Source organism: Pseudophryne corroboree, chromosome 1 (genome assembly GCF_028390025.1).
Source record: "Pseudophryne corroboree isolate aPseCor3 chromosome 1, aPseCor3.hap2, whole genome shotgun sequence".
In the NCBI taxonomy this organism is placed as follows: Eukaryota; Metazoa; Chordata; class Amphibia; order Anura; family Myobatrachidae; genus Pseudophryne; species Pseudophryne corroboree.
Window position 1 is genome coordinate 596,523,271 of NC_086444.1, and position 7,673 is coordinate 596,530,943.

Genomic DNA, 7,673 nt, shown 5'->3' on the forward strand with positions numbered 1-7,673 from the left:
GTGCTGTGCATGGCAATGAATGATTGGGATTAGGTGAAAGCCAGAACAGTTCAGACTCCAGAACGCCGGACCAGACCAGCTACCTGCAGCGACCGTAGCCATGCCGCTGTGGAGCTCTGTGCACGTCTCCCTGCACCATTTCCTGTGTGACAGCTGTCACATACACGGGGATGGGCATAGAGCGTTCCACAGTGGCAAAAGTCACTGTAGGGAGCTGGTCCAGTCCAACAATCTGGCTGTGCTGCTCCCATTCTTCCTGCCCAAGTGCAGCAGCTGCAGGTCACGAGGAGGACGTATATCTCCCTGCAGTATTTGCTGTGTAGCATACACAGTGACACGCAGCGAGCTCCGCAGCAGCAAAGGTTCACTTACTTGCTGGAGTTTTTTGTGTTCTTTTTTTACTGTGCGTGCACCATATATTGATAATGAACTGGATTTTTTTTTTTTTTTTTAATGATTGTTCTTGCTATTGTCCACCAAGGAGTGTAGGCTTCTAACAGGGCACAGCCCAAAAGGGATGGCTGCAGACGAGGACTGCTCCTCTCCTTTATCTAGGGTGAGGCTGCCAATCCACAAACACAATACTAATATTTATGACTCTATTAGATAATTGCAATGTATATAGTTGTTTTAGTAATAGCTCCGGATGAGACAGTTACCTGTGGCGTCTAAGAACAGGTCAATGTACAATGGCGGCTATAAAAGCACACGGTACAGAGGGGGCAGCTTATGCCTAAACTGCAGGTTCCATAAGCAGCACCTCATTATCCCACACTCACTGAGGAGGACTGGACTGGAAGAGCCGGGAATGCACCTCCACAACAAAAAACTACAGAGTCGAGACTCGCTGCGTCATTATCACGTGGGGGCGGGGCGCTACACGCGTGCATCCGGTGACGTCAGACGGATGGTCTTAAGGTCCCGCCCCCTGCTCCCAGCCTGCCTCGCGTCCGCAACAGTGTCACTTGGAGGAGACAAGATGGTTCCACCGGTGCAAGTGTCCCCGCTCATCAAGGTGAGTCCTTGCTGGGAAGGACAGCTGCCAGCCTGGGGACTGACTAATCGATCCCCTAGAGACGCCACTCAGCCATGCGGCACCACCGTGATATGAGTGAAGGTGACGCTGACTGTGGCCGCGGTCTGTGTGCTGCTATGTTCGGGGACATGGGGTCACCCCGGCCGCAGTGTTAGTGCAGTCTGAGAGAGATCCGTCAGACATGGTGCGTACAGCGCGGCTCTCCTCGGTGCTCCTACAGCCAGCTGGGATATAGAAAGTAGTTACAGTGATCTGCATCATGCAGCAGTGTGTGCCGGCTTCCCCCGGTAATAGCTGCCCTTACATCGCAGTGCCAGGCACACAGCGCAGCTGTACAGGACTGAGCAGTGCAAGGGCTGCCGGTATGTGGCCTCTCTCACCTTGACGTTTCTTGAAGGTTTGAGCAATGTAATGCACTCTAATAGCACTGCTGGAAGACCTATATCTGCCTGTCAGGGGCCATATACCGTTAGCTGCGGGGTTTTCCCCTTGTCCAACGCATGAAGTATATAGAAAATAGTGCTTTATGTATTGCACTCCATATTGAATATTTAATGCCCAAATAAGTAGTGATTTGTGTGTGAAATATGAAATAATCAGCGGTTATGTCAGGCAGTATTACATGGATCTGACTTAGGAGAAAGAAAATTGTGCAGCAACATGTCAGCTTCCTGTGACATCCCTATCCTTGTACGTACTGTATGCATGTCCGTCAGAATTCACAGATTCCAGAGAGGATTATTATTGTTGGGATTCACTTTACAAAAGGCATTGGTTAGTTTATGAACAAATTTAAGATAAGAATTGTCCTGCAAATGCTAGTGGTGTCTGACGTTTTGCATACTATAAAGCTGTCTGTTTTTACTAAAGTTTTGTTTTATCAAGGTTTCCAGTTGTAAAGTGCAACGGAAATTGCTGCGCTATATAAAACTGTTCATTGATAAAACCTAACTGGGTTTTTTTTTTTTTTTGGTGTTTTCGTTTCTTTAGTTTACAAGATATTCTGCATTATTGCTTGGGATTGCATATGGAAAATCAAGATATGGTGAGCATGAAACGTTACATTTCATTGTGTTAAACTTTTTCATAGTGGCATTTTTTTTTATTTTTTTTTATATAACTGACAAGTCCTGAAGTGTAAATTACCATAGGGTAAAACTAATATTACAATAGGCATAACTATGTCTCCATATGCAGAGCACGTCTGGGCGTGATATATCATTTGAGATCCACCCAAATCTCCTGTCTAAAATGATCCCCATTTTCGTGCATATCGCGCCCATAGCAATCAGGTTTAGCCATGTAAAGGGTTGGGTGCCTCGCTACTCCAAGGGTAGCAAGCTGAAATACCATGCCCCCGAGGGCAGAAACAGAACAAGTGTGGAAAGGGGTGAAAAGAATTGAATCCCGCCCCTTGTGTGAATTTATAGCCCAGAAAGCACAAGTACAGGCAATGTAAAGGCATACGCATTACGATCACAGTGAAAGGCAGAACTGTTGTAACGGTGTTCTCACATAGGCAAAGTTTTGTGACGGCATAAATGTGCAACTGTTCATGCACAGCTGGATTTAAGCAAAAATCTGCCTGTTTGAAGGAACATTCTTCACACCTAGTGTGAGATTCAAATCGCCACAGTTTTCTCCCGTCCTCTGTTGCGCCTGCCGGCAGTATTCTAATGTTACTGTGGATGGGAGCAACAAGTTCATTTCAGCGGTAGCGAGCTAAAACGCACGTAAAGAGTCCAGCTTGGGTGCCCAAATGGTTCTTTTCACAATTGCACCTATGACTTTACTCGGGTTTAGGTGCTTTTCGCCGCTAAACCCGACTGTAATGGGCGCGATAACGGGGGCATTTGAATATCGTCCCTCTATCTCCTGTCATTTTAGATGGATATTGGGGGTGCGATAAAACCTGAATCCCCCCCACGCCCCCCCGTGTTAGGTATTGCCAGTCCCGCACTGATTGTGATGACTAGAGGTAATAATATGCACATGCGTGTGTGTAAATATACACAATTTCCAGGGACTGTCAGTTTGAGCAATAGTACACCCAATTTATTTCCAACTCTGTATCAGGTGCAGTGTGTTCAACAATAACTGCAATAGCATAAGCAGTCACAGCTTTCCTGTTCTGCCTTATTGATGCTCATATTAAGGATCATATTGTTAATTGTGAAAGGATGATTCCACTGTTTTGTAAAAGGAACTATAACTCAATGAAAATATAATAGATTAGTTCAGAAATGTGAAATATGCCCCCTTATGTTTTTATTAGCTTAACCATGCCTGTAAAAATAGGTTATTTGGTTTTGATATTTTGATAAGTTGTTAATTTTCTTTTTTTTTTCTTTTATCCAGAATATTTAAAACCAATTGCAGAAGAGGATCGGAGGATAGAAGCTGAGGAGAAAAAGAAGCAAGAAGAAGCAGCTCGCATTGCAAGAGAGTTGGCTGGTCAGTTGTGTGCTTTGTAGTAAGGAAACCGCTACATTTCAGGGAAAAAGCACAATGCCCTTATCATAGCCCTTGCTTGGTGCTACTAGTGTCATCTTGACTAGGATATAGGTGGCTTGAATGAGATGCTTCCCTCATTTTTACTTAATTTCCAGTCACTGGAAGTGTGAGTTCAGGGCAGTGCTTTCCTGAGGTGCTCAGTGCTTCTGCTGCTTTGGCATCTAATTTAATACACTATGAACAAATATTATTTGGTGTTAAACCCACAGTTTCCTACTGAAAGCCTTTTGCTAGTAATTATCTGTCTTATACACCTAAATGGCATTGTAGAATTGAATAGCTACACACAATGAAAGTTACTCAAAACAATATAAAGGCAGAAGCATGCAGTATATAGTGTGCACTTTAGCATGGGTATGACTATTGCAGTTTTACTTGTACAAGTGCCTAATGCTGGGAAGATTTGTGTTCTCTCATGGCTGGACTGTGGTAAAGGTTTACAAAATGAAGTTGTTTTTTCACACATCCGATCATATGGACACGTGCTCTTATTTCATTACTTTGAGAAGTGTGCGTGGGTAGACTTAAATTAAAAATGTAAGTGACAGCTGTTGTCTACACAGTATTATGCAAAAGCTTTAGGCAGGTGTGAAAAAAAATATGCTGCAAAGTAAGAATGCTCTCAAAACTAGAAGTGTTAATTTATTTTTATTAACAAAATGAGAAGTGAATGAACAGAGAGAGAAATCTAAATCCGATCAAAATTTGGTGTAACCACCCTTTGCCTTCAGAACAGCATCAATTCTAGTAGGTTCAAGTGGTTGTTCCAAACATCTTACAGCACTAACAGATCTTCTGTGGATGTAGCCTTGTATCTCTTCATGTGATCCCAGACCGATTTGAGATCAGGGCTCTGTGGGGGGCCATATCATCACTCCTTGTTCTTCTTTATGGTGAAGATAATTCTCAATTAAATTCGTTGTCCTTTTGCAGAATAAACTTGGAGCCAATCAGTCGCCTCCCTGACGGTATTGCATGATGGATAAGTACCTGCCTGTATTTCTCAGGATTGAGGACATCATTAATCCTGACCAAATCCCCCAATTCCATTTGCTGAAATGCAACCTCAAACTTGTAAGGAACCTCCACCAAGCTTCACTTTTGCCTGTGGACACTCATTATTGCACTTATCCATCATGCAGTATGAACAGGGAGGCATCCAAATTTATAGCTGGAGTTCCGAACTTCCACTGGCATTAATGTAAGCACAAAAACTGTGTGGTGGGAGATTAACGGAATGGCATTCCATGACCGATCAGCTGCATTGCAAGCCTCACATCACCAAATCCAGTGCCAAGCATTGGATGAAGTGGTGTAACGCACACAGACACTGGACTGTGGAGCAGTGAAAACATGTTCTGTGGAGTGATAAATCACACTTCTGTTTGGCATTCAGAAGCGCTAGTCTGGCGGATGCCGGGGGAACGTTATCTGCCTGACTGCGTTATGGCAATTGTGAAGTTTGGTGGTATGGGGCTGTTTTTTAGGGTTTGGGCTAGGCCCCTTATCTCCAGTGAAGTGCAATCTTAATGCTTCAGCATGCAAAGACATTTTGGGGAAGGCCCTTTTCTATTCCAACATGACTGTGACCCAGTGCACAAAGCAAGGACTGTAAAGAGATGGTGTGAGTTCAGCCTGGAAGAACTTGACTGGCCCGCACAGACACCTGACCTCAACCCCATCGATCACCTTTCGTACGGCATACAATTGTACTATGAGATATATCTGATGGGCTGGATAGAGGGCTATGGGGGTTGGGAGTGTCCTGAGAATGCCAGTCAAACTTCCCTGTGATACATAGCATGCGATATATCACATGTACAAAAAACACACTTTTCATCCAATTCCGATATATCATTAGTGCAGCACCAACGACCTAGAGGATCCTACCCGACAGCCACGGGGACGCGCATCAGATTGGATACGATGTAAAACACATACGATTGTACACTATTTCATACAATATATCAGACTGATATTTCGGAATTGTACGAAATTGTGTAAAATCGTCCTAGTGTATGGGGCCCTTTAGTCTTCGAACTGTATAGCTACTGTAGACTGTGCATTCATTTCAGTTTGCTGAAAAAGGTATTTATAAGTGTGTGTTTGAGGATAGAAATTTGCAGAACAAACGCATGGTATTTTGGCATTAGATACAGAAGATGACAAATAGCTCTGCACACAAAGCAACCTTTAAATTCTGTACGCGGTACAAATAGTGTCTTTTATAGTTAATGTTTCAGTCCGTTCTCTATTTTTGCTCTGCACATCTGTAGAGGACTACATACTATTCCATCTGTCAGCAGTGCACACCTGTTAAAAAAAAAAAAAAAATGCAGTGTAAGTAGTATTACTAAACAGCTTTTAAAAAAAATAGTTAATCCTTGTATAGGAAACTGACTTACTCCATCACTATGAATGTATTAAATACAATTATGGGTATATTGTGCTTCTGTGTTTCAGAGCAAGAAGACACCATTTTGAAATGAATTTCTTCTCCTCACCTCTGAGTAGATCAACTGCAGTCTGACTCTCTTGTTGATGTCACCTAACCTTGTTTAAAACAACATGATCTGGTTTGTAAATGTTAATTGGATGTATTTTAATAATATAAAAATTCATTAAAAAAAATTGTAATTATGGTTGATTATTTCTGAGTGGCTTTTAAGTTTTTGGCAATTATTTTAGAAACCGGAAGAATTATAGGTAAAGTAGATATAATCTTACAAATGCTTACATCTACAAAACACAATAGTTATATACGCAAAGTACATTGTGTTCATGTAAAAACATTTATGAAACTAATCTAATTCTGCAGCCCACATGAAAGTACATTTGGAAATGGAGTTTCTTCCGCGAAATAGCAATCGGCTCATCTGCGGAATTATTGGGTCCTATTCAGCGTTTTTTGTTTCTCTCTTACGTCCTAGAGGATGCTGGGGACTCCGTAAGGACCATGGGGTATAGACGGGCTCCGCAGGAAACATGGGCACTATAAAGAACTTTACATGGGTGTGCACTGGCTCCTCCCTCTATGCCCCTCCTCCAGACCTCAGTTAGATCCTGTGCCCAGAGGAGACTGGGTGTACTACAGGGGAGCTCTCCTGAGTTTCTCTGAAAGACTTTTGTTAGGTTTTTATTTTCAGGGAGCACTGCTGGCAACAGGCTCCCTGCATCGTGGGACTGAGGGGAGAGAAGCAGACCTACTTAAATGATAGGCTCTGCTTCTTAGGCTACTGGACACCATTAGCTCCAGAGGGTCGGAATGCAGGTCTCACCCTCGCCGTTCGTCACGGGGCCGCGCCGCCGTCCTCCTCACAGAGCCGGAAGATAGAAGCCGGGTGAGTATAAGAAGAAAGAAGACTTCAAAGGCGGCAGAAGACTTCAGATCTTCTCTGAGGTAATGCGCAGCGGTAGCGCTGCGCGCCATTGCTCCCATACAACACACACACAGTGGGCACTGAAGGGCGCAGGGGGGGGCCCTGGGCAGCAATAATAAACCTCTAGGGACTGGCAATTTGAGCAGGACCGAAGCCCGCCGCTGAGGGGGCGGAGCTTGATCCTCCAGCACTAACCAGCGCCATTTTCTCCACAGCACACTGCAGAGAAGCTGGCTCCCCGGACTCTCCCCTGCTGTACATGGTGACAGAGGGCAAAAAAGAGGGGGCACTTTTAATTGGCGCAGTGAGTATGTATGTGCGCTGTTTTATCTGGGAATTTTGTTTCCAGTGTCAGTTGGCGCTGGGTGTGTGCTGGCATACTCTCTCTCTGTCTCTCCAAAGGGCCTTATTGGGGAACTGTCTCCATATAGATATATTCCTGAGTGTGTGGGGGTGTCTGCATGTCTGAAGCGGAAGGCTCCTCTAAGGAGGAGGTGGAGCAGATGATTGGGGTGTCTCCGTCGGCAACGCTGACACCTGATTGGTTGGATATGTTGAATGTTTTAAATGCAAATGTGTCTTTATTACATCAGAGATTGGACAAAGCAGAGTCCAGGGATAGAACAGGGAGTCAATCCATGGCTTTGACTGTGTCACAGGGCCCTTCAGGGTCTCAGAAACGTCCCCTGTCCCAAGTAGCAGACACTGATACCGACACGGATTCTGACTCCAGAGTCGACCAC

General features: G+C 44.2%; 1 long non-coding RNA gene across 1 annotated transcript; it reads left to right on the forward strand.

Annotated features, from left to right (window-relative positions):
• The first annotated feature begins 906 nt into the window (after nt 1-906).
• On the forward strand, nt 907-6,200 carry LOC134900963 (uncharacterized). Its single transcript, XR_010174469.1, has 4 exons — nt 907-1,015; nt 2,027-2,081; nt 3,395-3,490; nt 6,014-6,200. It is a non-coding gene; the product is annotated as an uncharacterized LOC134900963 (long non-coding RNA).
• The last annotated feature ends 1,473 nt before the right edge of the window (nt 6,201-7,673 follow it).